Source organism: Loxodonta africana, chromosome 7, assembly GCF_030014295.1.
Source record: "Loxodonta africana isolate mLoxAfr1 chromosome 7, mLoxAfr1.hap2, whole genome shotgun sequence".
NCBI lineage: Eukaryota > Metazoa > Chordata > Mammalia > Proboscidea > Elephantidae > Loxodonta > Loxodonta africana.
This window is the reverse complement of record NC_087348.1, coordinates 42265439-42292566: the sequence shown is the minus strand read 5'-3', so window position 1 is coordinate 42292566 and position 27128 is coordinate 42265439.

Sequence of the window (27128 nt, the reverse complement as noted above, 5' to 3'; positions counted from 1 at the left end):
GGTGGATATGTGCATTGTTCCCAGCTTAAGCCTCTTATAAACAAAGCTCCTATAAAGATTTGTATGCAAGTCATTGTATGGACATATGTCTTCATTTCCTCTGTGTAAACATCTAGGTTTGGCATCTCTTGGTCCTACAATGAATAGATCTTTAACTTTGCAAGAAACAGCCAAACTGTTTTCCAAAGTAGTTGTCCCATTTTACATTGCCATCAACATTGCTCTGCTTTCTCTTCAATTCTTGATATTAGCAGCATTTTTATTTTCAATTTTAATCATTCTAGTGAGTGTATAGCAGTGTGATTTTAATGTGCATATTCCCGATGACTAATGATGCCAAGCACTGTTTCACGTGTTTGTTGACCACCTTCTTTAGTGAAGTGTCTGTTCAAATTTTTGCCATTTTTCCCCCCTTTGGATTGTGTTGGATTGTGTGCCATGGTATTATCGAGTTCTAAATGTTCTTCATATATGCTAGCTATAAGTCCTCTCTAGCCTTATTAAGTACTGTTAGGGAAACTTTAGAGTAGCCTTTACTCTTAGTTTGTCTAGCACTCCTAGGGCATGACTCTCTGATACCTTTATAGAATACACTGGGTACGCAATGAAGATTTTTCTTTCTGGTTGGTCAGAACAGAAGTATCTCCTAGTCCTTTGTGTTCTCCAGGAATTGTTAAGCCTGTAATTCCTCAGTCATTCTTTGTCTGGCTTCATGTGGCTTTAATTTGCTCATGCTGGCTTAATGTTCTAAAACAGATGCAAGGGGACCCATTAGGAGATTTCTGATTCTCTTTCTCTGCATAGTTCCCTCCTCTCTACTTCTCTACTCCACAAATGCCAGCCTTCTCAGCCTACTCAAAGACATTTCCGTGCCCTCAACTCAGAAAGCCTAATGTATTCCCCTCCATCCAGAAAGTGAATCCAAGTTGAACATAGGTATCACCTGATTTCTTTCTCTTCTTTCATGGATCACAGCCCTGTTTCATGTTTCTCAGTGTCTGAAAACAGCTGTTTTATACTTTTGTCCAATATTCTATTTGTTTATCACGGGAGAGTAAGTCCTTTTCCAACTAATTCATTATGGCCAGAACAAAAGAATTCCCGATATTCTTCTTAAAAGTGAAGTTAGCCACATTGATGGAACGGAGGACACGCACATCGAATTGCACATTTTATTTGGAAATTTCAAAGTTATTTTACTTAAGGATAATATAAGTAAAATGATGAAGAGGTAGCTGTGTCGGTATATGTATGTGTGTTTTTATATATTCCATACCATGTGCTCAGCCTAACAAAGATCTAAAAAAAATAAATAAATAAATAATATAAGAGACTAAACATATTTGTGGAGTAATAAAAAGTTCAGACCCATGATTTCCTACAATGAGGACCTTGTTTCCTCACATAAATGTGGCCCATGAAAATGTTCCTTGTCAGTCCTAGAAACTCAACTGAGACACATCCCACTCTGGTCTGCCTGTCTGTCATACTCGTTGCTGCTGAGTCAATTTCATCTAATAGGAACACTATAGGGAAGAGTAGAACTGTGCCATAGATTTTTCCGAGGAGTGGCTGGTGGATTCAAACTGCTGAACTGTTGATTAGCAACCAAATTCCTAACCACTGCACTACCAGGCACCCATCTCTGTCATAAAAACAAACAAACAAACAAAAAAAGTTCCTGTGCAGTCAATTCCGACTCATAGCAACCCCAAAGGACAGAGTAGAACTGCCCCGTGGTTTTTTCGAAGAGTGGCTGGTGGATTCTAACTGCTGACCTTCTGATTAGCAACCATATGCTTAACCACTGCACCAGCAGAGCAAACAAGTATAAAGGTGTATGTTGAAAAGAGAAGAGTTTTTTGAATTAGATACATAATGCAGTCTTCTTGTGTCTTTGTCAAAGAGCGGGCAATGAGAGAAAGATTTGCTAGGGTCACCTGACTACCTGTTGCCGACCTTAAGCCTAAATACAGAGAGGGATTTTTTGGTCTAATACAGCTTCCTTGTTTTATTTATTTATTTATTTTAAATGCCTGGCCTCATCTCGTTGTTGGATCCAACAACCATAACCTCTTTTGAGGTCACTCTTGCTCCCCTAGTAAACCTTCCATTTGTGAGAGGTTATGATGAGCTTGTTTCCATGGAGACTTAAGTGTCCAGTAAGTATTACTTAATCTCACAATATTTTTGCATATTAACAGGGCAAAGGGGCTTCTGCTCAAAAACAAAGAAAGGTACTCACTTGCAAAACTATGGCACTCTCTTTCTTTATATATATATATATACATACATACATATATTTGTTTTTGTTGTTGTTAGTTGTGGTAGAGTTGATTCTGACTCATGGCAACCCTGTGCGTACAGAGCAGAACAGCTCCATAACGTTTTCCAGGCTGCGGCCTTTCAGAAGCAGATCGCCAGACCCACCTTGGGTGAGTACGAACTGCCAGCCTTTTGGCTAATAGTGGAGTACTTAATGATTTGTGCCACCCAGGGACTCTCTAATGTATGTATATGTATGTGTGTATATCTGTAAATGTATCTGTATCTATATCTATATGCATGTATATATATACATATGTATGTCTGTGTGTGTATATGTATGTATACACACATGCTCATACACATATAGTATTTATGTGTGTATGTATATGTTATTTATGCTTAACTGTTGATTTGCATTGGGTTCCCTCCAAATGCCTCTACAAGGGGTGAGAGCTCGTCAATAATGCTTATATTTAAGTCTATCCCATCTGTTCCACCACTCTTAGAAGGGACTGAACCAATGCAGTACGTGTAGAGCTAAACTAACGAAAATTTATGTGAACTATACAAGAATAATCATATATGAAATGAAATGGCAGAAAAATGAAAGATGTATAATTTAAAACATCAAAACCAAAATAATACTTAGATTCTATCTACCTGTCTGACTGTACATATTTATATGAAAAATACATATGAAGAAATTACAAAATCTTTCTGAGGAAAATAAGAGAAGATGTTAACAAGAATATTTTAGGGGACGTTACTGTTACTGGGTTCCTTAGGGATTTAATGAAAACAAATGACTGTTTTTAATTTGATAAGATGATTCAGAATTACTTTGTAAAGATGCGTAATAAAGCAAGGACTTTCCCAAATGTAGACGGCTTGTATTATAAAACTAAAAGATTATATGTATGTGTGTGTGTTTGTATATATATATCTGTATACATATATCTGTATATATATATTACATATATAAATATAGTATAATGTAATATGTTTGTGAATATACTGTTGGCTGCTAACCTAAAGTTTAGCATTTTGAACTCACCCAGTGGTTTGACAGAAGAAAAGACCTGGCAATCACTTCTGCAAAGATGGTTGTTCTCAGGTGCCACTGAGTCAATTCTGACCCACAATGACTCCATGTGACACAGTAGAACTGCCTCACAGGGTTTTCTTGGCTGTAATCTTTACAGGATCCCAGACAAAGCCTCTGGGTAAATTCAAACTGCCAGCATTTTGGTAATCAGCCAAGTTCTCAACTGTTTACTAGACCAGGGCCTCTTCCCCACAAAGATTAAAAGCAAGAAAACCCTTTAGAGAAGTCCTACCCTTTCATACATGGGGTCACCATGATTTGGACCCGACTCTAGCACAGCTAACAATGACACAGCTAAATCAATGACACGTTAGCTGCTGTCCAATAAGAACCAATGCACGGTGACTCCGTGTACGATGTAAGGAAATGCTGCCTGGCTCTGTGCCACTCCCATAATTTGTTAAGGATGGGACCCTTATGGTCCTTTGGGTATTCGCTGGCTAATTTTCAAAAGTAGATTACTAGTCTTTCCTTCTAAGTCTGCCTTAGTCTGAAAGCTTAGCTGCAACCTGTTTTGCATCATAGCAACAGGCAAGACTTCCCTGGAAGACAGGTGGTAGCTGTGCACGAGGTTCATTGGTTAGGAATCAAAGCCGGGTCTCCTGCGTGGAAGGTGAGAATGCTCCCACTGAACCACTACTGTCTTTACACACATACACTAAACTTATAAACACCATTCAGCGTATTATAAGAGGTGGAAAGAGTTTGGATAACTTAAAAAATGACCTTGGAAAAGTTGGCTAAGTATTTGGGGGAAAAATGTAGAGTCACTTTGCACTTACTAGAAGAATATGTAGTTATATATTTATTTAATCTTGGAGAAAATATTTTGTAATTATATCAAAGACCCTTAAATAAATGTTGTTGTTGTTGTTATGTGCCATCGGGTCAGTTCTGACTCATAAAGACCCTGTGGACAACAGAAGGAAGTACTGCCCAGTCCTGCACAATGCTTGCAGTCATTGCTATATTTGAGCACATTGTTGGAGCCACTCTGCCAATCCATCTCATTTAAGACCCTCCTATTTTTCACTGACTCTCTACTTTACCAAGCATGATGTCCTTCTCCAGGGACTAGTCAATCCTGACAAAATGTCCAAAGTATGTGTGACAAAGCCTTGCTATTCTTGCTTCTAAGGAGCATTCAAACTGTACTTCCTCAAGAGAGATTTGTTCACTCTTCTGGCAGTCCGTCGAATATTCAATACTCCTCACTAACACCATAATTCAAAGGCATCAATTCTTCTTCAGTCTTCCTTATTCACTGTCCAACTTTCACATGCACATGAAAATACCATGTCTTGGGTCAGGCTCACCTTAGTCCTCCAAGTGAGATCTTTGCTTTTTTAACACTTTAAAAAGGCATATTTGCAGCAGATTTTCCCAGTGCAATACATCCTTTGATTTCTTGACTATTACTTCCATGGGCATTGATTGTGGATCTAAGTAAAATGAAATCCTTGACAACTTCAATATTTTCTCTGTTAATCATCATGTTGCTTATTGGTCCAGTTATAAGGATTTTTGTTTCCTTTACATTGAGGTATAATCCATACCGAAGGCTATAGTCTTTGATCTTCATCAAGTGCTTCAAGCCCTCTTTGCTCTCAGCAAGCAAGGTAGTGTTATCTGCTTATCTTAGGTTGTTAATGAGTCTTCCTCCAACCCTGATGCCACATTCTTCTTTATATAGTCTAGTTTCTTGGATTATTTGTTCAGCATATAGGTTGAAAATGTATGGTGAAAGGATACAACCTTTTCCTGATTTTAAACTACACAATGTCCCCTTGTTCTGTCCAAATAAGTGCCATTTGGTCTTTGTACAGTTCCTTCAGAAGCAAAATTAAGTGTTCTAGAATTCACATTCTTCACAATGTTATCCATAATTTGTTATGATTCACACAGTCAAATTCCTTTGGATAGTCAATAAAATACAGGTAAACACCTTTTTGCAATTCTGTGCTCTCAGCCAAGATCCATCTGACACCAGCAGTGATATCCCTCATTCCACAGCCTCTTCTGAAATCATATTGAATTCCTGGCAGTTCCTTAGAGATATAATGCTGTAACCATTTTTTAAATATCTTCAGCAACATTTTACTAGCCTGTGATATTAATGATATTGTTTGATAATTTCTGCATTTTCTTGGATCATTTTTCTTAGGAATAGGTACAAATATGGATCTCTTCCAGTCAATTGGCCAGGTAGCCTTCTTCCAAATTTCTTGGCATAGAGGAGTGAGTTGCATCCATTTGTTGAAACATCTTACTTGGTATTTCCTCAACTCCTGGAGTATTTTTTTTTCACCAATGACTTCAGTCAAGTTTGAACTTCTTCATTCAGAACCATCAGTTCTCGATCATGCACTACCTCTTGAAATGGTTGAACATTGACCAATTCTTTTTAGTATAATGACTGTGTATTCCTTCCATCTTCCTTTGATGTTTCCTGTGTCATTCAGTATTTTTCTCATAAATATTTTGTCCATGTATACATATGACTGCATAAAGATTAAATAAATTTGTGGGACAAAAAGTTAAATTATCATACGATCCTTAACTGTAAAGAACCATCAAAACCATAACAGGCAGTTTGTTGATACAACCTCATTCATCATAAGCAGAATGCACATTTAAATGTAAAAATATTATCTTTAAATTCATATTGGAAAATATAAAAAAGAATATTGATAGACATTTTTGGTGTGGCAAACTGTACACACAAAAAAAGTATTGATGGCATATAAATGGAAACAATCTACTTGGAAGACAGCCTGGCACTATGTATCAACTATTTTAATCTTTATAGCCTTCTATCCATCAATTCATTGGATTTTAGACTAAGAAAATAAAGCTGCAAGTGTGGAAGTAATTACATAACTGCACATTAATCTTAGCAATGTTTTCAAAGCAAAAAATGTTTGCAATCTATTCCTGCATACATTAAACCACACTACACTACTTAAATACTTATATACAGTATTGTATTCCCGTAAAATCTAATTTCACGCAGCCCTTAAAATCATGATGTAGATCAGGGAGTAGCCAACTTCTTTTGAAAATGACCAGATAGTAAATATTTTCAGCTTGGGTAACATCCAGTTCCTGTTACAACTACTCAACTCTGCCTTATAAAAGGATCCACAGGTAACATAAACAAATGATGTGGCTGTATTCCACTAAAACTTTATTTACAAAAACATGGGTAGTCCAGATTGGGTTTATAAGCCATAATTTGTTGATCTTTTTGGAGATCTATACTATTTTGGAAATGCTGGTGGTGTAGTGGGCAAGTGCTACACCTACTAACCAAAAGGTTGGAGGTTCAAATCCACGAGACACTCCTTGGAAACTCTGTGGGGCAGTTCTACTTTGTCCTATAGAGTCTCTATGAGTCAGAATCGATTCGACAGCAATGGGTTTGGTATACTTATTTTCGTAACAATATTTTCAGGACATTTGAAAGGAAAACGAAATAAAAATAGATTATAAAAGAATATTTACATATAACCACATTTTGAAAAATATTTCTCATTCATTTAGAAGTATATATATTTCACGTTTGATATGACTCGAGGAAACTTGGTGGCATAGTGGGTAAGCACTCAGCTGCTAACCAGAAGATCAGTGGTTGGAACCCACCAGCTGGTCTGAAGGAGAAAAATGTGGCAGTCTGCTTCCATAAGGATTTACAGCTTTGGAAACCCTATGGGGCATTTCTACACTGTCCTATAGGGTCACTATGAGCTAGAATCAATTTGATGGCAAATGGTTTTAATATGCCTCAGAAGGTGTTCTAGTGGTGGAAATAGAATATGATTAAGACAGACACAGACTCTGCCCTCAGGGGAGTTACAGCCTCAGGTTCTTTTATTTCTCTTGGACACTTACATTGCATTACTATGTGGCAGGCACTGATCTGTTTATTAAATAAACGTTAACTCAGTTAATCCTTATAATAGTCTTAGGACAAAGGTGCTATCTTTGCCCCCATTTAACAGGTGAGGTAACCGGAGCACAGAAGGGTCACACTTCTAGTGAAATCAGGATTTGAACCCAGGCAGTCTGGCTCTGGATATGTGGTGTAACTCCTGTACTATAATCTAGCAAACAACAAAACTACTCCTTATGGTGGTTAAGTGCTGAGACACAAAAAAGCAGGGTCAGTAGGGGAGGGGAACAGAGGATAGTGTACATGGTTAACATGCCTGACTGCTAATTGAAAGGTTGGAGATTCTAGTCTACCCAGATATGTCTCAGAAGGAAGGCCTGGTGATCTGCTTCCAAAAAGTCAGCCATTGAAAATTGTATGTAGCGCAGTTTAACTCTGAAACACGTAGGACCGCCATGAGTAGGAATCAATTCGATGGCAACTGATTTTACAGCCCAAAACACTGAAACCCTCCCTGATACAGAGTTCAAATGTGCTGGTTATTGGCAGAGAAAGCAGTTTGTAAAAATATCACAGATACTTACATAGAGACAATGATACAGATGTGGTGTTATGAAAATGCTATATTGTAGAGTGGCTGCCTATGGATGAATGCTGGCTGAGGTTGGTGGTGTAAGAAATGGTAGTCACATCGGTATCATTCCAAGCACGGAATGGATCCTTTTGAATGTAATTTTGGCATTACTTAGTACATAAAATGCTGCTTCAAGGTCATGTCAAGAGAAGTTCAAAAGGGAAATAGTATGGTGTAGTAGGAATACCCTGGAAAAGGAGGCAAGGTGTGTGGGTTCTAGATGTATATCAGCTACAAACTAACATTGTTTTTTTAATGGGTCACTAAACCATTTCTAAAGGCGTTTCTTCTCAAAAATGAACTAGTTGGTCATAATTGTTGTTTCCTAATTCTTTAGGTTTAAGAAAAATGCTGTATAAATTGAAGGTGTTATCATTATGATTATCATCCTTATTACTCAATGATTTGCAAAGGCTAAAGCTCTTAAGACTAAGGGCTGTCAAAGTTGATTCCAGAGGTGTCAATCAAATGGACAGCTGTAACCGAATGGAATGTGTTAACGGCAAGTGAGTCAAGGTGATAAAGTGATAAGGGTGGCCAACATGTATTTGGGGAACAAAAAGGTGATGGTTGAAGAGCATGAAGAATATAACTAATGTCACTGAATTGTACATGTGAAGATTGTTGAAATGGCAATTATTTTGCTCTCTATATATTTATCACAATAAAAAAATGTTAAAAAATAAAAGCTATAACGCTCTCCTTCCTATCCCTCCTCCCAGCTGCCACCTTAGAGTTGTAATGGTCTTAGTTGCTTATGCTACACTTGACAGGTTAAAACACCCATTCTAAATTGTAATGCTTATATCAGTCTATCATGATAATACCATAGCTGCCAATATGATGCAACAGAAATAGTGTATACCTAAGAGCTGGGGGTATGGGAAGGGAGGATTTCAATGCTGCTCATTATTAGTGGAGCAGCTTGGATGGCTTATCTTTAAAATAAGGCTTAGATAGTATCCTGCCTCTGGGCCTACTTCCGGTTTTAATATGCTGACTCTGACAATATTCAGAAGACACGCATCCATCAAACAAAAGCAACTTGAGTATTCTTTGGCAAGAGTTGGGGTAGTTACTTACATAAAAATTATTTTCCTCCTCTGAGTAACTGCTTACTAATACAACATGCCTTTTTTTTTTTTATTATCATTCGAGAAATGTCAGTGTTTTGAATGCAATTTATGGCACTGCAGACTTCTTTGTGGACCAACGTACATAGGAATGAAAAGACAATTCCGAAATGTATAACAGTAAATGAATGCCCTCGTTTTACACACGGCATCCCATTTTCCTCATCTAATTTCTAAGATGACAAAGCAGGAATAGAAAAGGTCTTGAGAAGGGTAAGAGATGCGATTACTGTAAAGTAATTTCCTATCAGGAGAGTTTCAGAGGATGAAGGCTATTTAATAAGAAAAGGAGAAGACACGAAGGAAGATAATAGAGCTACGTTAATGATGAATGGCATACAGAAGAGTAACTGTTTCTGTTTGACCTATTTTAAATATATAAAATGGATACAAACGGTCATTGCCCTGTTCCTAGACATCATCATAACAAACGGCATTTAGAGATTGTTCTTTGAAATTGACGCTTATACAGAGTTCTTATAAAGTGTAATAGAGTGAAGGAACTTTTGATGAAATCAATGAGCTGACAAACTGAAAACTGATTAGGGGCTTATTTTTTGTTGTTGTTGGTTTTGCTTTGTTTTTAAATATAAGGAAGTCTAATGAACATCCCTTGGAAGAAAAGCCTGGATATCTACTTCTGAAAAATCAGTCACTTACAACCCTATGGAGCATAGTTGCACTCTGACACACATTGGAGAGCCATAAGTTGGAAATGGACTCAATGGGAACTGGTTTCAATGAACATGCAGATCCCATGTAAAATTTCATAGTGTGAAGGAGTGTTGGGAGCGGAAAGGGAGAAAGGAACAAGAGGGAGATGCTTAAAGATGCAGTGAACATGTACTGAGAAAAATATATATTTATGAAATACAAAATTATATACAAAATAATATCAACCCATTAACCATCAAACTCATTATGAAGGATGCACTAAGCATGCCAGGCTTCATGGAAGGACAACCCCCTCCTCCAACACACACACACAGCACGCATTCTCTTTTCTCTAGTTCAGCTTTGGATGACTTCTAGGCCCTCACCAGGACTTTTAGGAAGCTTTCCAAATAATAGATTTTCACCTTTAACATAAGATGTGTTTTCAGATTTGGCGTACTCTTGCCTATTCCTAGAAACACAAAGTGTAATAGGCAAAGAATTAGGCTTTTCAGCACAATGAAACACCTAAAAACTTAGTCTTTTACTCTCTCTTGTCATACACCTATTTATTAATGTCATCGCTTACGCCCTTCCCCCTTATTGATTGGGCCTTAATCATCTGTGAGAATCTTGTCCAGAGAAATGGGTTCTCCCTGTGCCAGGATAGCTATAGTCCTTAGTTCACACCATGCCAGCACCTAAATGCAGACTAAATAAAGTCAAGGCTTAGTAGAGATTGCAGTAGAAAGGAAAGTGAAATGGCAGGCTTTCTATGTTGTAATTAACAAAGCCATCACTTAAGGTTTACAGTGGAATAGAAAAATGCCATTTACAATTGGAAACAAAGGAACCATTAGCTTCTGCCCCTTTTATTGCATTATTGATTTACAATCTTTTACTTTCATTTAATTTCCAGCCCAAGCCTGTATGCCTAACCTTTTTCTGTTTTTCTTCCTCAAAATGAGCATTACCGATTTTGCTCCAAACGGCAGTCTCCCAACCCTCTTTTCTCCCTGTCAGCTTCTCAATTCATTTCATTAATAACAACTTTCATTTCCCCTAATTATATTTTTGGCATGTTTGCTTTCAGACACCTTTTACCACGCCACAATAATATTTTGTCAGGTCCCCAGGCTTAAGACTGAATCACTGGGAACAATTACTACCGTCCTCCGACACAGCTTTTAATGTATGTCAGTACATTTATTCTGACTTCTGCTTCAAGCTTTGTTATGGCTGTTCTCACTTTTGGATAGACTAAAAGTGAATATGACTTTACCCCTTATTCTTCTCTGACTCACATCTCACCCCACCCAAAAATGTTTAACCCGTGATAGCTTTACCAGCAGAAGCAAAAGGACTTGAATAAGACTAGAATGCCCAGTGGAATCTAAATTTACCAACATCAGTTCCATAATGCCTATTCTTCATTATAGTGTTCTAGGGGAATTAATCACTGGTGTAAGTAAGAGTCAGTTCAAGAAGACCAAGTTTGAGCAAACAATTCAATTGGTTGTGCCAGTTTTTATTTAGATCCTTTGCTACTTGTGGTCCCTGTGTGAAGTCTATTAATAGAATCTGTACATCTTTTATGAACCCTGGTGGCACAGTGTTTAAAGTGCTTGGCTGCTAACTAAAGGGTTGGTTGTTCCAATCCACCAGCTGCTCTGCAGAAGAAAGATGTGGCAATCTCCTTCCGGAATTTATCTACAGCCTTGGAAACCCTATGGAGCAATTCTACCCCAGCCTATATGGTCACTATGAGTCAGAAATCAACTGGAAGGCAGTGGGTTTGTTTTTTTTTTTTTTTTGGGCTTGTGCAACTTTTTTTAAACCTGGAAGCTATTATTCCTATTCATTAATTATGATTTAGTATAACAGGATTTCAGCGTTGTCAATTATGGCAACCATACAGGTACATCATTTGCCTTGTTTTGACCTGGTAAAGGTCCTCTTTTACCAAAAATTATTTTTAGATATAACCATAGCATTTTTATTACAATGAAGACAATTCTCCTCAAATGATATATCAGAAGCTTGAAGTCAAAACCAGGAGTGCTGAATAATTGCCATCTTCTTAGAACTACTGCTATTAAAAATGATCTTTGCTTAAATGGCACCAAAGATTAAATGATCGTACAAAATGCTTCATCACAGGAAAAAGGCTGTAAGCCTTGACCATGGTCCTCTGTTCAGAAAATGTCGGTTCCCAAGATGCTCAATAATCAAGATTACTTGTCCAAATGGACATTGCTTTTTGCTTCCGGTCTCTCTCTCTCTCTTTAATATGTTTACCTTTAGAAGTAACGTTTTTTAATCCAGCCAATCTCGCTATAATGATTTTGGAATTTTGTGTGAGAAGGATCTGAAGCATTTGATGTGATTACCTTTAATAGGATATTGGGGGAAAATCTTAGTTTGGAGAATCGCCCCAATAACCTAAGACTAATGAATAAGGTAGCTAAATGTTCAAGTAGGGTAAATTCATCAGAATTCATAAAACATTGCAATTTTAGGTAATAAAATACGTTTTCAGGTACTTCTAATTCAGCTCTAAAGTTAGTTCTGAAGGATAAGCACCAGATTTTTCTTTTTTTTCGAAATGGAAAAATACCACATTCTTGAGAACAGTGTCTTACAAGCAAGGCACCACTTTCAATTGCAATATTCATTGGACAGATACTGCTATTAAAGTAATAATAATAATTTGTATCCATTGTGAGAGTATTAATTTCATCTGATCTTTTAGTTTGAAGAAGAAATGTTTATCAAGATACTAATCAGTTTGACATAAATGTAAACACACCTATGCTCATTGAAGCATAATCTTATGCATTATATTCACTTAATATTTCATTCTCTTGGGTTTCTACTGCATGTGTTCACAATGTCTACTTTCTTGTCTCACTGACAACTTAGAAATAGTGAAGTCTCCCCTTCAAATCTCATCTGAACCTTTCGAGCAGCTGGCAGGCAGTCACTCTGTAACTGCCCAGGATTACCCTAGAGAAGGTTGAAGAGCTGAACCCTGTTATAAAATGGGTCAAGGGACCAAGGAAACGTATGCCTTTTCTAATAAAAAGTCTTCTCTGGCTCTCTATTCTGGTTGCTGTGGTGCTCAACTGTGATGATAGATTGAGAAAGAGCTTGGAAAAACAGAAATACAATAGGCAATAAGAGGTGGTGATAAAATGACTTAGAGCTCATTTTTTTTTTCCTGCTATAATTAATCAAGTAGTAATAGTAACATTTTTGAACACCATTTTAAGTGTTTTTCATGTAATAACTCATTGATGTCTTACAATTGCCCACATTTTACATTCTTCTCATTTTTGTTTGGATTGCTCATCGATTATTTTTGCTATAGAAATATATGCTTTGATTTTAATAAAGTGAATTCATTTGAAAAGTTCCTCGTGTAAAAATACATGCTGAAGTCTACTCCATATGGCAGTTATAGTGAATATCCCCTAATTAAATTCCCCTTGGATAGTCTAAAACAACCCCGAGCTTTAGGCTATGGAAGTAGCAAAACAGCATACAGTTTTTAAGAAGTTTACTAACTGGTTTTAGGATTCAATAAATTAGAAAGAAGGAAGCAAGGAATGAAGGGAGGGAGGGAGGGAAGGAGGAAAGAAATTTGACCATGTAGGATTAACAATGTCCTACAGGGTCACTATGAGTCAGAATCGACTAGAAGGCACTGGGTTTGGGTTTACAAAAAAAATGGGGATTACTATCAGCTTGCAGAAAAATAACATTTTAAAACTACCTGCCAAGTTTCAAAATTATGAAGGTCAGCCCATTAAATGCAATGATAATGTATTTGCAGACTCAGAATTTAGTGAAATCAGCTACAAATCTATAATTATCACACAGCTATATAATCTATGTTGTTATGCTAATTAGCACATTTCTGTCTGGATAAGATAAGAGATGGCACCCAGGAGTGAATGCAAGTCTATGATTCACTGGCTGAATTCTGTTAAAGTCAGGTGAAATTTATGTGAAATAGCAAAAACTGGTTATGAGTTTCAGTCCCATCATCTTCCTGTCGATACAGCATGCCCTTCAGCTTTTAAACACCCAGACTCATAGTTTTAAAGGTCTTTTAATTAGAGTCCTACTACCATCAGTTGTTTAGCAGTCAATTCAACTTTTATAATAAGTGAAATGACATCATTAAAGGGTATTATTGGTGTCTTGGTTATAGTCTACTACAGAAATAATCCCAAACCACCCATTTCCTTTCTTTCACAACATTTAATTTAAAAATAGCTGGGGGGGCGGGGGGAAGTGGTGGAGAATGGTAGAATTCTCAGTTTCCATGGGGGAGAACTGGGTTCAGTTCTAGCCAAGGCACCTAAAGCGTAGCCACCACTTGTCTGTCAGTAGAGGCTTACATGTTGCTATGATGCTGAACAGGTTTCAGCAGAGCTTCTAGACTAAGAAGGACTAGGAAGAAAGTCCTGGTAATTTACTTCTGGAAATTAGCCAATAAAAATTCTATGGATCACAACAGTCCAGTCCCTAACGAATCACGGGGGTGGTATGGAACTGGACAGTGTCTCGTTCCATTGTGCGTGTGGTCTGCCTGATATGGGGGCTTAAACCAACAGCAGCTAACAATAACAACAACAATTAAAAATATATTTTCTTGTCCCTGTATGTGTAAAAAAATGGATTCACAAAGACACAAATCTGTCAACCAATCTTCACGTGAGATGAAATGAAATTGATTCACTGGAAGACCAAAAACTATATCTAGCACTAACTGGTAGGATGAACTAAAGTGTTGTCTTATCAAAACACAGGAGGACAGTAAAATTTCAGCTCTTAGGGAGAAAACAGCTTCACATTCTATTCAGATATTCGTCATACTATCTCACATGATTTACTAGGTTCTGTCCAAAATTGACTGGTACCTCCAGAATGGTGCAATTCCCATCATGCACTACCATTCCATTACACACTGCCTTGTACAGAGTTGGCAAACAGTGAATATCGGAAGAATGAACATGAGTTGAGAAATGGCACTCCACTGGGATCAGTTTATTTTGGATTCCAACAGAATCCAGTAACTATCTACCAAATTATGTATTGAAGTTGGTGTTCTTTCTACTTTACCACAAGTTTCTCTCAAATGTTTATTGATCTCTGATTATAAATTATATGAAGGATGGAAGACCAAATTGATTAGTTCTGGAAGCTTGGTATGGTATCCGCTGTGAGCATTGGTCTCTTTCGCTGTGGCCAGTTGAATTATTGGCCCTAATTACTTATTCCTCTGGAATTGTTTCAAACATTTACACCCTTGGCCAGGCACTCATGGTGTGCAGAGTAGACTTTCTCAGTTTTGACTTTGAATTTGCGCATGTGATTTGTTTTGGCCAACAGGATGTTAGTGGATATGACCCGAGCAGATGCTTTAGATGTACTTGGGCAGTTGGGCTCGCCTGCTTGTGCATCTTCAATCATCATGAGAAGAAGATTCCCCAGGGAGGCTGCGTCCTTGGCCCCCATAATGAGATTTGAGGATCAGAGCCACCACTGCCAATACTTACAGACCCTGAAAGTGAATCAGAGATAGCCCAGTCATGTGAAGATGTACAAGTGAGGTATTAATGCTACCTGTATGCCACTGAGGGTTTTTATTTGTTCGTTTGGTAGGTAGGTAACAACAGTTGACCCCTAATGCTATAGGAATCTGTCCTGACTAGAACTAATTTCAAACTATCAAACTATATGATAATGGAGTGAAGGTTTGTTGACCCGCAGCATTTGCACGCATTGCAAGGGTCAATAAGAGGATATCTGGGGATGTTTTTCTTCCCCGAACCCATAACCTTCTTTAGCCTCTTCTCAGATGCCTCAAATAAACATGCAAGCCAAGGATGAAGTGTGATTGCTGTGGAAACCTACTTATATGACAAATTCCTGAGTCTCCATTAATACCATCCATAATAAGCAAACAATCAAAGACAAAATTGGTACACTTCTTATGCAAAAGCAGCTCTGAGACAAGGTTACTTGGTTCCTTCCTAGAACTGGGATAACCAATGTTTTTCTTATGCAAAATTCTGGACCTGTCTCTGTAGACAGGGGAGCAGACTGGCTGTCTGAGCCTTCTAGCCTCATGACAAAATAAGCTGAAGAGTTTTAAAGTATTTCTGTCCCTGCACATCTCAATCTTTGGCATGCTTCTCTCTTGAAAGCAAATATGACCACCTAGAGATATATTTCCACCCATTGAGATCTCTTAATTTTTTTAGACAATTTAAAATATTACCCTGGGTAATAAAAGCTTGTGCTGACGAATGCTCTGCTCATTGCTGAATAGGGACAAGGAGGAGAACAGAGGGGGAAAGAAAGGGGAGAAGGGCCTGACTAGTCTTTTCGTTGGGTGTATAGTCATTTAGTTAATTGCCCCAAGCTCCAATTTCTGTCTTTTATACTTGCTGACACCAAGCTGGAAGCCTCTCTGAAACTGTGTGGGAAAGAAATCACCCTATCTCCATTGAAACCTTTTCAACTGAATATTCATGGCTGTAAAGTTTCTCTGTTTTAGTTTAGCCATCAATGTGAATCCATGTATTTTCCTGGCCAGTTAATGGCACATGCTCCAGTGCTTGTCCCTGGTGTAGACTGATTCCGTGTTGTACTGCCATTTCAGTGTAAATGGAAAGGAGGAAAAAGCATGTGCTCCACCTGCCATCTTGTTTCTGAAGTCAATTTGACAATTTATGAAATAAAATTTTTATTAGATGTTCATGGTTTAAATTTACGATTTAAAAAAAGCCTGTAGCAGGGATTGGATGTAGTTGAGCATGCAATCCAGCCAGGTTGTTTTTCTAAATGATTGAAATAAGACTTCCTTATGCTTTTCCAGAAATTTCAAAGACAGGATGGGTGGAATCAAGGCAAGGCAAATTAAAGCAGCCTGCATAGTACATAGAACTCTTCTCAGAAAGGGAAGGGAGCTGTTTTGTTTTTTTGTTTTTTAACATCTTTTAACATGTGAAACATTGGATTTTTATATATAAATCATTTATTCCTCACAACCCAGTGAAGCAGGTGATACAATTCCCATCTTACCAATGAGGACATTGATTACAGATATTATAAATATATATATTTTAATTTGCAAAAGATCATACATTCACTCAGTGACAGAACTTAGTTTGAACCTGAGTTCTGTGCTCTCCATTGAGGGACTTTATGTCAGGGCCTGCAGACTATTCCAGAATACTGCTTCTTCCTGAGCATGGCCCAGAGAAGTGGTACTCTGCTATTCCCCTGAACACACTCAAAGCATTGGAGAAGTACATAACTTAAATCAAACAACTGAACACTCTCTTTCTTTTCCCCTTCATAAAGTTTCTTTTGCCTCTAAGTAGGTGGGTCATCTGGATATGTCCTGATGCTTGAAATTTTGCAGTCATGTCTATCTCTGAGGACAAATGGAACTCAGAACCTACTGTAAGTGCTTAATTTCTCAACATTTCCATGCAATAAAAATGCCATCATGGCCACAATACAAGCAAAGCTACCCAGAATACCATAGTTATTAGCAGTTAGTTCTAGGGATATTGTTGCTATTGTTTGGAACTGAATTAATGAAGCTAAAATGTAGCTCTTGCCCCTCCCCTTTTTTTATATCCTTTAATTTTATTCCATGGACTGCAAGGCCCACTTCATTTGCCATCAGTATGAGCTACTCTAATGGTTTTGAGAAAAGAATTTATGAATTTATAATGTCTCTTTCTTCAAATCTTCTCCAAAATACCATGGGTATGACACTGATTCATGTATAAAAAAGGTAATCTAAGAGGACTAATACTTCCTAAAACAATACAAACTATAAGCTTGTGAATTAGTAGGGGCCAGGGGTGAGAGTAGGAAAGGAATCTAGGCTGAAATCTTAAACCATTCTCTTTCATTATTTAAGATCTGTAGTTATACATAATTTAGGCTAATGATGGGACTGAAAAATGGACTCAAATTCTGTTGTTACAAATACTATATTTCAGATACAGTATAAGCCAATAATCAGTTTAATCTGTCTTCATGAATTAATATTCTATGCCATCCAAAATGTATATGGTCCATTACCAACAAATATTTCCAGGGCTTTGGCTTCTTCGTCTCCTAATCTGTATGCTATCCATAATTGGTACAGTAAAATACAAGGCTATAACTTAACTTCGATAACTTCTTAAGCATGCTTTCATTTTTTTTTAAATTGACATGTTCAGTAAGTAATGAGATTTTTACATTTTATATTTGTATCTTATACACATACATATATTCATACACATATATTCTATATGTTTATAAATTATAAATATATAAGAATTCTTGCCTTCCTTGTGGGAGGTCTTGGTTCGATTCCCAGCCAATACACCTCACACACAGCTACCAACCACCTATCAGTGGAGAACTGAGTGCTGCTATGATGCTGAACAGGTTTCAGTGGAGCTTCCAGACTAAGGAAGACAAGGAAAAAAGGCCTGGCAATCTACTTCTAAAAAATCAGCCAATGAAAACCCTATGAATCATAATGGTCCTATTCCATTGTACATAGGGTTGCTGAGTCAGGGACCAACTCAATTGAAGGCAGCAACAGCATATAAAATAAATTTATATATTAATTACATTAAAAAAAAAAAAAAAACTCATTGCCATTGAGTCGATTCCAACTTATAGCAACCCTACAGGACAGAGTAGAACTGCCTCATAGGGTTTCTAAGGAGTGTCTGGTGGATTCAAACTACTGAACTTTATGGTTAGTAGCTGCAGCTGTTAATCACTATGCCACCAGGTTTTCCCTTATATAAATAGTTATTTATAAAATATATATATATTTTACACTTTTAGGCAAAAAAAAAAAAAAAATACTTCAGGTATATTTCTGAAAAGTATCTGCCATTTGTCAGAAGACATTTCAACTCAGAAAAACTTCTTTTCCTGTTGAATCCGTGTTAAATGTAAGCATGCTGCTCTTATTAGGTGCCATTTAGTTGATTTTCAACTCATAGTGACCCCATGTGACAGAAGAGAACTGCCCCATAGAATTTTCCAGGCTGTAATTCTTACAAGAGTAGATCACCAGGTCTTTCTCCTGAGGAACAACTGGGTGGGATCAAATGACCAACCTGTCAGTTAGCAACCAAGCACTTAACCTTTGCACGGCCAGGGCTCCTTTTAAAATCACATAAACTTTTTTGCAGGGTGAAATAAGCCTTTTCGCTTGAATAATCGAGTTGAATATTTTCCAAGATAATGAAGAATATGGGGCAGACATTCCCTAGCTGTTGAAGGCCCATAATCCACGTCCACTAACAGTTACAGCGCAAACTGATGGGTGGAATTGTCACATACAAGATGCCATGCTAGCATGGATGTGGGACACATTAACGGGAGAGGCAGTGATTGGTTAAGATGAGCCAGGAAAGGTTTAAACAAGTTATTGTTCTTTATATACACGTCTGGAAAACCCTGGTGGTGTAGTGGTTAAGTGCTACGGCTGTTAACCAAAAGATTGGCAGTTCAAGTCCACCAGGACCTCCTTGGAAACTCTAAGGAGCAGTTCTAATCTGTTCTTTGGGGTTGCTATGAGTCGGAATTGACTTGAAGGCAATGGGTTTTTTTTTCGGGTGTATATGTCTGAAGCTTTGAAGGTTTCAAATGTCGAGTAGGAGTTTTTTGGATGGAGAGGAGCACGAACAGGAAGATCGGAAAGCATATGGCGAGGTTCTGAAATTTTAAGTAGCTTTTAAAATCAGAACACTTTTAGAAAATAGAAAGGATTAAGACCATATGCATAAGGAGTGACTAGATTACAATGGCAAAGAAGGGGGATGGAGAAGTTGTCAATGAGAGAGTCTGTGCTGCACAGTAACCAAACTAGATTTTTACCCAGAAATAATATTGCGGAAGTGAACTGGAGAAGTTAGTTTGGAAGCAGGGGCAAATTTATTGCATTAACAGTTATTGCTTAATAGTAACGTATTTGAAGTTACTATTGGAAAATAGAGGCCTGGTAGCACAGTGGTTAAGAGCTTGGCTTTTAACAGAAAGGTCAGCAGTTCAAATCTACCAGTGGCTCCTTAGAAACCCTATGGAGTAGACTCTGTCCTATAGAGTTGCTATGAGTCAGGATTGACTCAACAGCAATGGGTTTATTAGAAAATATGATTTTATTTTCTTATAGTTCTACATAGAGATTAAGACCATATCACTTGCAGCCACACAAATACATGAATGATTTATGTGATAATTACTAAATCCTATTTATACATGTTGACTCATAGTGACCCTGTAGGATAGAGTACAACTGCTCCATAGGGTTTCCAAGGAGTACCTGGTGGATTTGAACTGCTAACCTTTTGGTTAGCCGACGTAGCTCTTAACCGTTACACCATCAGGGACCCTGTGAGTCAGAACCTACTGGACATCAATGTGTTTATTTACATATATTTAAGCTCCTCTGTCAATTTTAATTGTCTGATGTGATCACAAAATTCCAGTTATAAATGCCTTGGAAACTGGACTCCAACACTTAACTAAAGAGCTACTTCTCCCCTGTAGTAGTGTCTATACTGGCTGCATAAAGTCCATACATTGCATCTGCTGCCTTAGCTAAAGGAAACACGAGGGGATCTTCTCTGAGGGCCATCTCAAGCAGGAGCAATGGCAAGAACTTCCCATCAGAAGAACACACTGTATTGCCTTAAAATCTCTGTCAAATACATCTTTCAGTGACTCAATCCTATGTATTTAAGTCCCTCAGCAAAAAGGCTTTTCATTTAAATAATCCCTGCTGAGAAAATGCATTAATGTTTGTGATATGTTAATTATAAATAGGCAGACTACTCGTGCCTCCTGTAAAGTTTCCAAGATAGCCTGTGGAAATTAATCATAATGGATTAAAAAAAAAAAAAAAAAGTTTCTCTCCAATGGTTAATTATAACCCCAATGTGTCTAATAAGACTGTGCCACAATGCTTCTATTGATAGTTCTTAAAATCCCAGGAACCTAAATGCCCAAGTTATTTAATCAGAGGTCTTGATTTGCTTGGAAAATCACCATAGTATGAGTGACATTTTGTCACTTAGGGCCCGTTTGATGAAAGGCTGAGAGCCCTTAGTTTGTCTTATTCCAGAGAAGGATTACTTAAGTGGCTCCCCCAACCCTGTCCCCAGGGTTTCTAGTAGCATGCACATCTTTGTATACGACAATAGAAAACATGTGGCTACTTTTTTTTTTTTTTTAATTGTGCTTTAGGTGAAAGTTTACAGCTCAAGTTAATTTCTCATACAAAAATTTATACATGTATTGTTATGTGACCCTAGTTGCAATCCCTATAATGTGATAGCACACTCCCCCTTTCCACCTCGGGTTTCCTGTGTCCTTTCAACCAGCTCCTATCCCTTTCTGCCTGTTTTATCCCACTTGTAAACAGGAGCTGCCAATTTAGTCTCATGTATCTACTTGAACCAAGAAGCACACTCTTCATGAGTACTATTTTATATTTTATAGTCCAGTCTAATCTTTGTCTGAAGAGTTGGCTTCAGGAATGGTTTTAGTTCTGGGTTAACAGAAAGTCCAGGGGCCATGTCTTCTGGGATTCCTCTAGTCTCAGTCAGACCATCGAGTCTGGTCTTTTTACCTGAATTTTCAGTTCTGCACCCCACTTTTCTCCTGTTCTGTCAGGGATTCTCTGCTGTGTTTCCTGTCAGGGTGGTCATGGTGGAAGCCAGGCACCATCTAGCTCTTCTGGTCTCAGGCTGATGGAGTCTCTAGTTTATGCGGCCCTTTTGTCTCTTAAGCTAGTATTTTCCTTATGTCTTTGATGTTCTTCATTCTCCTTTGCTACAGGTAGGTTGGGACCAACTGATGCACCTTAAATGGCCACACACAAGCTTTTAAGACCCACTTGTGACTACTTTTGAAAGATAAAGAAAATTAACTTGGTCTATGACAGCATGTACGATGATAATAAACTGCAATGATTTTACAACGTTCTTCCGTAATAACTTCTTTGTCCATATCTTTCATATTTCAACAAATGATATAGTAATTCTGTCAAGTCAGTTAAATTCTCCCACTCTGTTTACGTGTCTAATGCGTCCATGAAATGTTTCTTTTGATAAATATGGAGAAAGTGATGAATGAGGGATAAGACTGTTGAAAATGGAGAATTCCCTACACATGGGATCTTCATCCACGCTAGATACAACTTCTATTGTGATTTCCATGAAGTTTTATCAAAAGAACTAAAGAGAGAAAACAGTGTTAATGCAAAGAGTTGAGGAACAAGAGATGGGTTAGGTTCTGGCTCAGAGATTTATTAGAAAGTGAATAACTCAGGAATTTGTGCTTTGTATATGAAAAACACCTGTATTTTAGGAAGTTCACCTGCTAACACACTGAGCTCCAGAGGAGATGGTGGAAGAAAAGACATAAAGCATCCAGGTGGTGAGAGATGGTCTCCTCATGCTGGATTCCCTTCTATTTCTTCTGGAACAGAGAATGAATGAGTTTCCTTAAGGGTCTAGAATATTCATTGGCTAGTCCCTTGTTATAGGGTCGCTATGGGTCGGAATCGACTCCACGGCACTGGGTTTGGTTTTGGTTTAGTCCCTTGTTGGTAGTTATGTCACAATATTCAACTAAAATATGAGGATACAACCTAGGGAGATAAATCTACACAGCCATATTTGGTACAAATGTTGTGGCTTCTTCTTTCCCTTTTGTAACTAAATAGCCTTTTAACATATTTGCCTTTGAACTAAAGAAAAACAAATGTTATTTATTTTTGTTATTCCACCAAGCAGTTGTAATCCTCTAAATTTTCTTAGCATATACACTTATATAACCAAGAAGAAAGTATTTGTATATTAATTGTAAATTTTTACTTCTCCAATGTGTGGTCAAATGTATCCCAGACTTCCTTCCTATTCTAGCATTTGTTAATTTTATTATTGAAAATAAAATGTGATGTTTCATTATTTTTATTCTTTGAAATAATTATAAAATCAATAGGAATGCTTCCAGAAAGGAGTAAAAGAATGAACAAAATAAGATTTTCCTTTATTACTGAAGTCAGTTTCTCAACAATAATATGAGGTTTATAAGGTAGCAGACATGTGGGCTGGTGAGAGAGAAAAAAAGGCTAATAGTCAAAGTAAAATGGATTGCTCTTTTTCATTTTTAAGTACATGAAAAGAGATTCAAGATTATTTGAATTATTAGAGATCTTACCTCACTGAGCTTTGAAAGAATGAACCAAAAATGCTCAACAATAAGGGATTTCTCAGAAGCAAATAATGTATTTGTTGTTTAAAAGTGTAAAGGGTTCAAAGAAGCAATTAAGTAAAACTCCCCAGTAAACTATGTTAATTTCTTCCAGTAAAGCTACCTCAGATCAAAAATAGACTGCCAGGTAGGAAAAGTGGTTTATTTAGGCAAATGGGAGAAAAGCAGCACAGAACTTTCAAATCTTTTAATCTGGTATGTAATAAAATCGTCATCATCTTCCTCATCATCAACAAAATGACTAATATTTCTTTAGAAGGTCACTGTATGAAAAGCTTTACACGTATTAACTCATGTAATGCTCACAACAAACCTATGAGGTCAGAACTACAATTATCCTCATTTTACAAATAAGGACACTGAGACAGAGACAGGTCATATGCATAGCAAGTGACAGAGCTGTAATTTGGTCCCGGGCAGTCTGGAAATAGAGTCCATGACCTTAATCAGAATGTGTGGGGTGTATTTAAAAGGGTCTATACCAAAATGTTACAATATTAAATATATTTGAAGGATGAAAATATAGGTTGTGTTGTTTTCAATGTGTGTGGGGGTGTGTGCTTGAATGTACTTTTCACCTTATCTAGTTGAAACAAATTAACTTTGTAATTAGGAAAAAAAGTACCTTAAATATGCTCTACAAATACTCTCACTATCTTCCATTCTTCTCTCTAACCTGCACATATTACATGTGGTTGACCACGCTTCTTTTTCTAAATGATGTCTCTAACGTGAAAACAAAAACAAAAACTTTTTTTAAGCCAACCTCCCCTTTCCAAATAAGCATCCTTTCTGTAAGTAGTGCCCTGTATTAGTGTCATTTTTAAGTATTTAGTTTTTTTTTTTCCCCTCATTAATTCTTCAGTATTAGTGATAATTAAATCGACAATCTTGGAATATCTTTTTATCAGAGAAATAGGTTCACAGATCAGTCCCCTGTTGATGACACACTTATGGTTCAAGAATTGTATTAGTTGAATGCAGAAAAGGGAAACCAACATGTCCTAAGGAGCTAAAAATGAGCAAACTAGACAGTCTAGGAAACAGGTCTTCAGTGAAGAAACATGAAGCAGGACAAAGAAATATATGTTTGACCTACCTAAAAACAAAGGTGTTTTGAAGTAAGGAACTGGAGAGGTTCTAATGAAAGCCGGCAGGGAAAGTGGCCAACAGAGACCAGAGAACCAAGGAGAGGTCAGGCATATGTTATCTGTCCAGAGAGACACACCAGCCATCACATCTCTGGCTCTCCATCATAGGGCTCACAACTCTATAGCAGCTTTGCCTATAAGAAATATTCTTCCACTGGATAGAATGGAGAGGAGAGAACAGAAGCTGTATCATTCTCTTTAAACATGGAAATTGCAAATAAATAGGCTTTTTTTATATACCATGTGCATTATAAGTACTCTTTTCCAAGGTCCCTTGAGAAGTGTTAGGCAGATTTTGACACCTGCTCCTACCAATAATGCTCTTAGAACATCCTATTGAATTCTATAAGTACAAGACCTCATGTTTAAATTACCTGAGGAAGCCAAAGGTATAGGAAGATCAGACCTGACCCAAAGTCCATAACCATGATAGAGTACCATCAGTTAGCATACACCCCAGTATTAGTAGATGAGGCTTGGTACCTGACCTGGGATCAAGTATTGAGCAGGTCACACAAAACAGATGTACTAAGTGCTTCTAAATCATTCTGTCTGGAAACGGCTCCTGTTTTCTTCCCCATACCTCCTGATCCTTAATTAAATTTACATCTTTGACTACAGAGAGTTCCTCTACCCTAGCCTTACCTACATCATTGCAGGCGGTAGCGCTTGATGTATGTTGTTCATAATGATCTCTTTCAGCTGATGTGATTTCTGTTCTTTCAAAGCAATAATACACCCTAAGAAGATGTAAAGGACGGTGTACCGGATAATGCAAAATACAGCCAGCAATTGCCAGGCATGAAATCTACTTGTATCATCAAAAAGGTGGGAGAATGTGGAACTAGTAACCGTGCAGAAAGTTCCAGTAGGGTTGTTTTATGCCAGGTAGAAATGTTGACATGCTGTTGTTGTATGTCACTGAGTCAATTCCAACTAATAGTGACCCTATAGGACAGAGTAGAACTGCCCCATATGACACCTTAGGCTATAAGCATTACGGAAGCAGACTGCCAGATTTTCACCCACAGAGCGGCTGGCAGGTTCAAAACAACAACCTTTCATTTAGCAGCCAAGCGTTTAACCCCTATGCCACCAGGACTTCTTGTTGACATAGGCAGTTATAAAAGAAACCCACCTGTCCTCTTATTAAAAAAAAAAGACATTTATTTTGGGGAAGTATTTATACTATATTCTTAATTTTCGAGAGAGGTAATATATTTTTTGCCAAAATATTTCAAAAGAGAGCTACTAATGTTCTTCTTGAGTTATGAAAAAACCATTTCAATATGTAATATACAAATTACAAAAAGTAGCCTAAATCTTCTCTTTGGATCTATAGCCCTTTAAGAAATAACAGTACAACCTTCTTTTAGGAGAGAGCTGATTGTTCAAAAAATTCATTTTCAGCTCTTATGTTCATAAAAAAGAAACATGTCACACTATCATCGTTAAAATTGACCTTTAAAATGATCATTGAATGGGAATACTTTGGTCCCCAGAATAATTGTTTTCTTTAAATCTTTATGGAACTAGAGAATACAGGTGCTTTGATACTGTGCCCAGGCATTGGGATCTGATTTATAGAAAATGTGTTCCTTCTACATAGTAAATTTTTCTAGTCAATATGCCTGCCCTAAGGAGCCCTGGTGGTGCAGCGGTTAAGTGCTCAGCTGCTAACTGAAAGACAAGTGGTTCAAACCCACCAGCAATTCCATGGGGGAAAAGACCTGGAGATCTGCTCCTGTATGGATTACAGCCTAGGAAACCCTATGGAGCAGTTCTACTCTCTCCTATAGGGACTCTATGAGTCAGAATCAACTTGATGATACAATAACAACAACAAATATGTCCTGGGTGAGGGTCTGGGGAATGCAGAAGGTGGGAGGCAAAAACCACAATGGAATATAGTAAAGAATAAAAATAATAAAAGTCTCATCGCCAAAGGATCTTAGTGCTGAGGGGAGAGCTGTATCAGATGTACAAAACGGCTGGGCCACAAATTTCTTCAGTCACATGTCCATGTATATGGTGCACTTTGAACTGATAAATTCACCTCCGGACATGCTGATAGTTAAAATAATGAATGGACATAGGGTGAAAAAGTAAAAATAATCCAATAAGGTGAAAAAGATCACTTTAGCCAGGTTTTGAGAGATAAACAAATTGATCAAAGGACTCAATGAGGTTAGCTAGTCAAATAGTAAGAATTACTAATGCAAAGCACAGAGCCTTTAGAAAATTTATAATAAATGAGCAGTTTACATTTACTAAAGTTAGAGAGTCTAGAAGGGTACAACGAAAATTAAAACTAATGAGCTGGACTGGGAAAAGCAGAAGAGGAATAAGGAGGACTTAAGATGGGCCACTATAGATATTAGACACTGTTATCAATCGACTTGGGCAATTGCTCTGGGCAAAATATATCAATGGAGTAGGCACAGAAGAATAAGTTGGACGTGGTGGTTCCAGGTTCCTTTTTAAGAAATGAGTATTTAAACAATGGTAACCAAAAAAAAAAAAAAACCTTTGCCATCGAGTTGATTCTGACTCATAGTGACCCTATAGGACAGAATAGAACTGCCCTATAGAGTTTCCAAAGAGCAACTGGTGGATTCAAACTGCTGACCTTTTGGTGAGCAGCCGTAGCATTTAACCACTACACCACCAGGATTTCCTAAACAATGGTAGCAACCATAAAAGGATAAATACGTAAAGAAGGGTGATAATTAGCCAGTCTTGGGGTAGAATTAAAAAAAAAGAAAATATGATGTAGAAGGGCCGGTGATAAATGACTCCAAAGCCTTGAGCTAAGAAAGACAGAGGTGTTCTGACTAGGATGTGGACATGGAAGTGGAGAGGATGGGGTAGACTAGGGGAGAAGGTTGATGAGTTTGACATTGAACATGCTGTGTTTCAGATTTCTGAGCTATCTGAGCAAAGACATTCTGTGGCAAATTATGGTCCT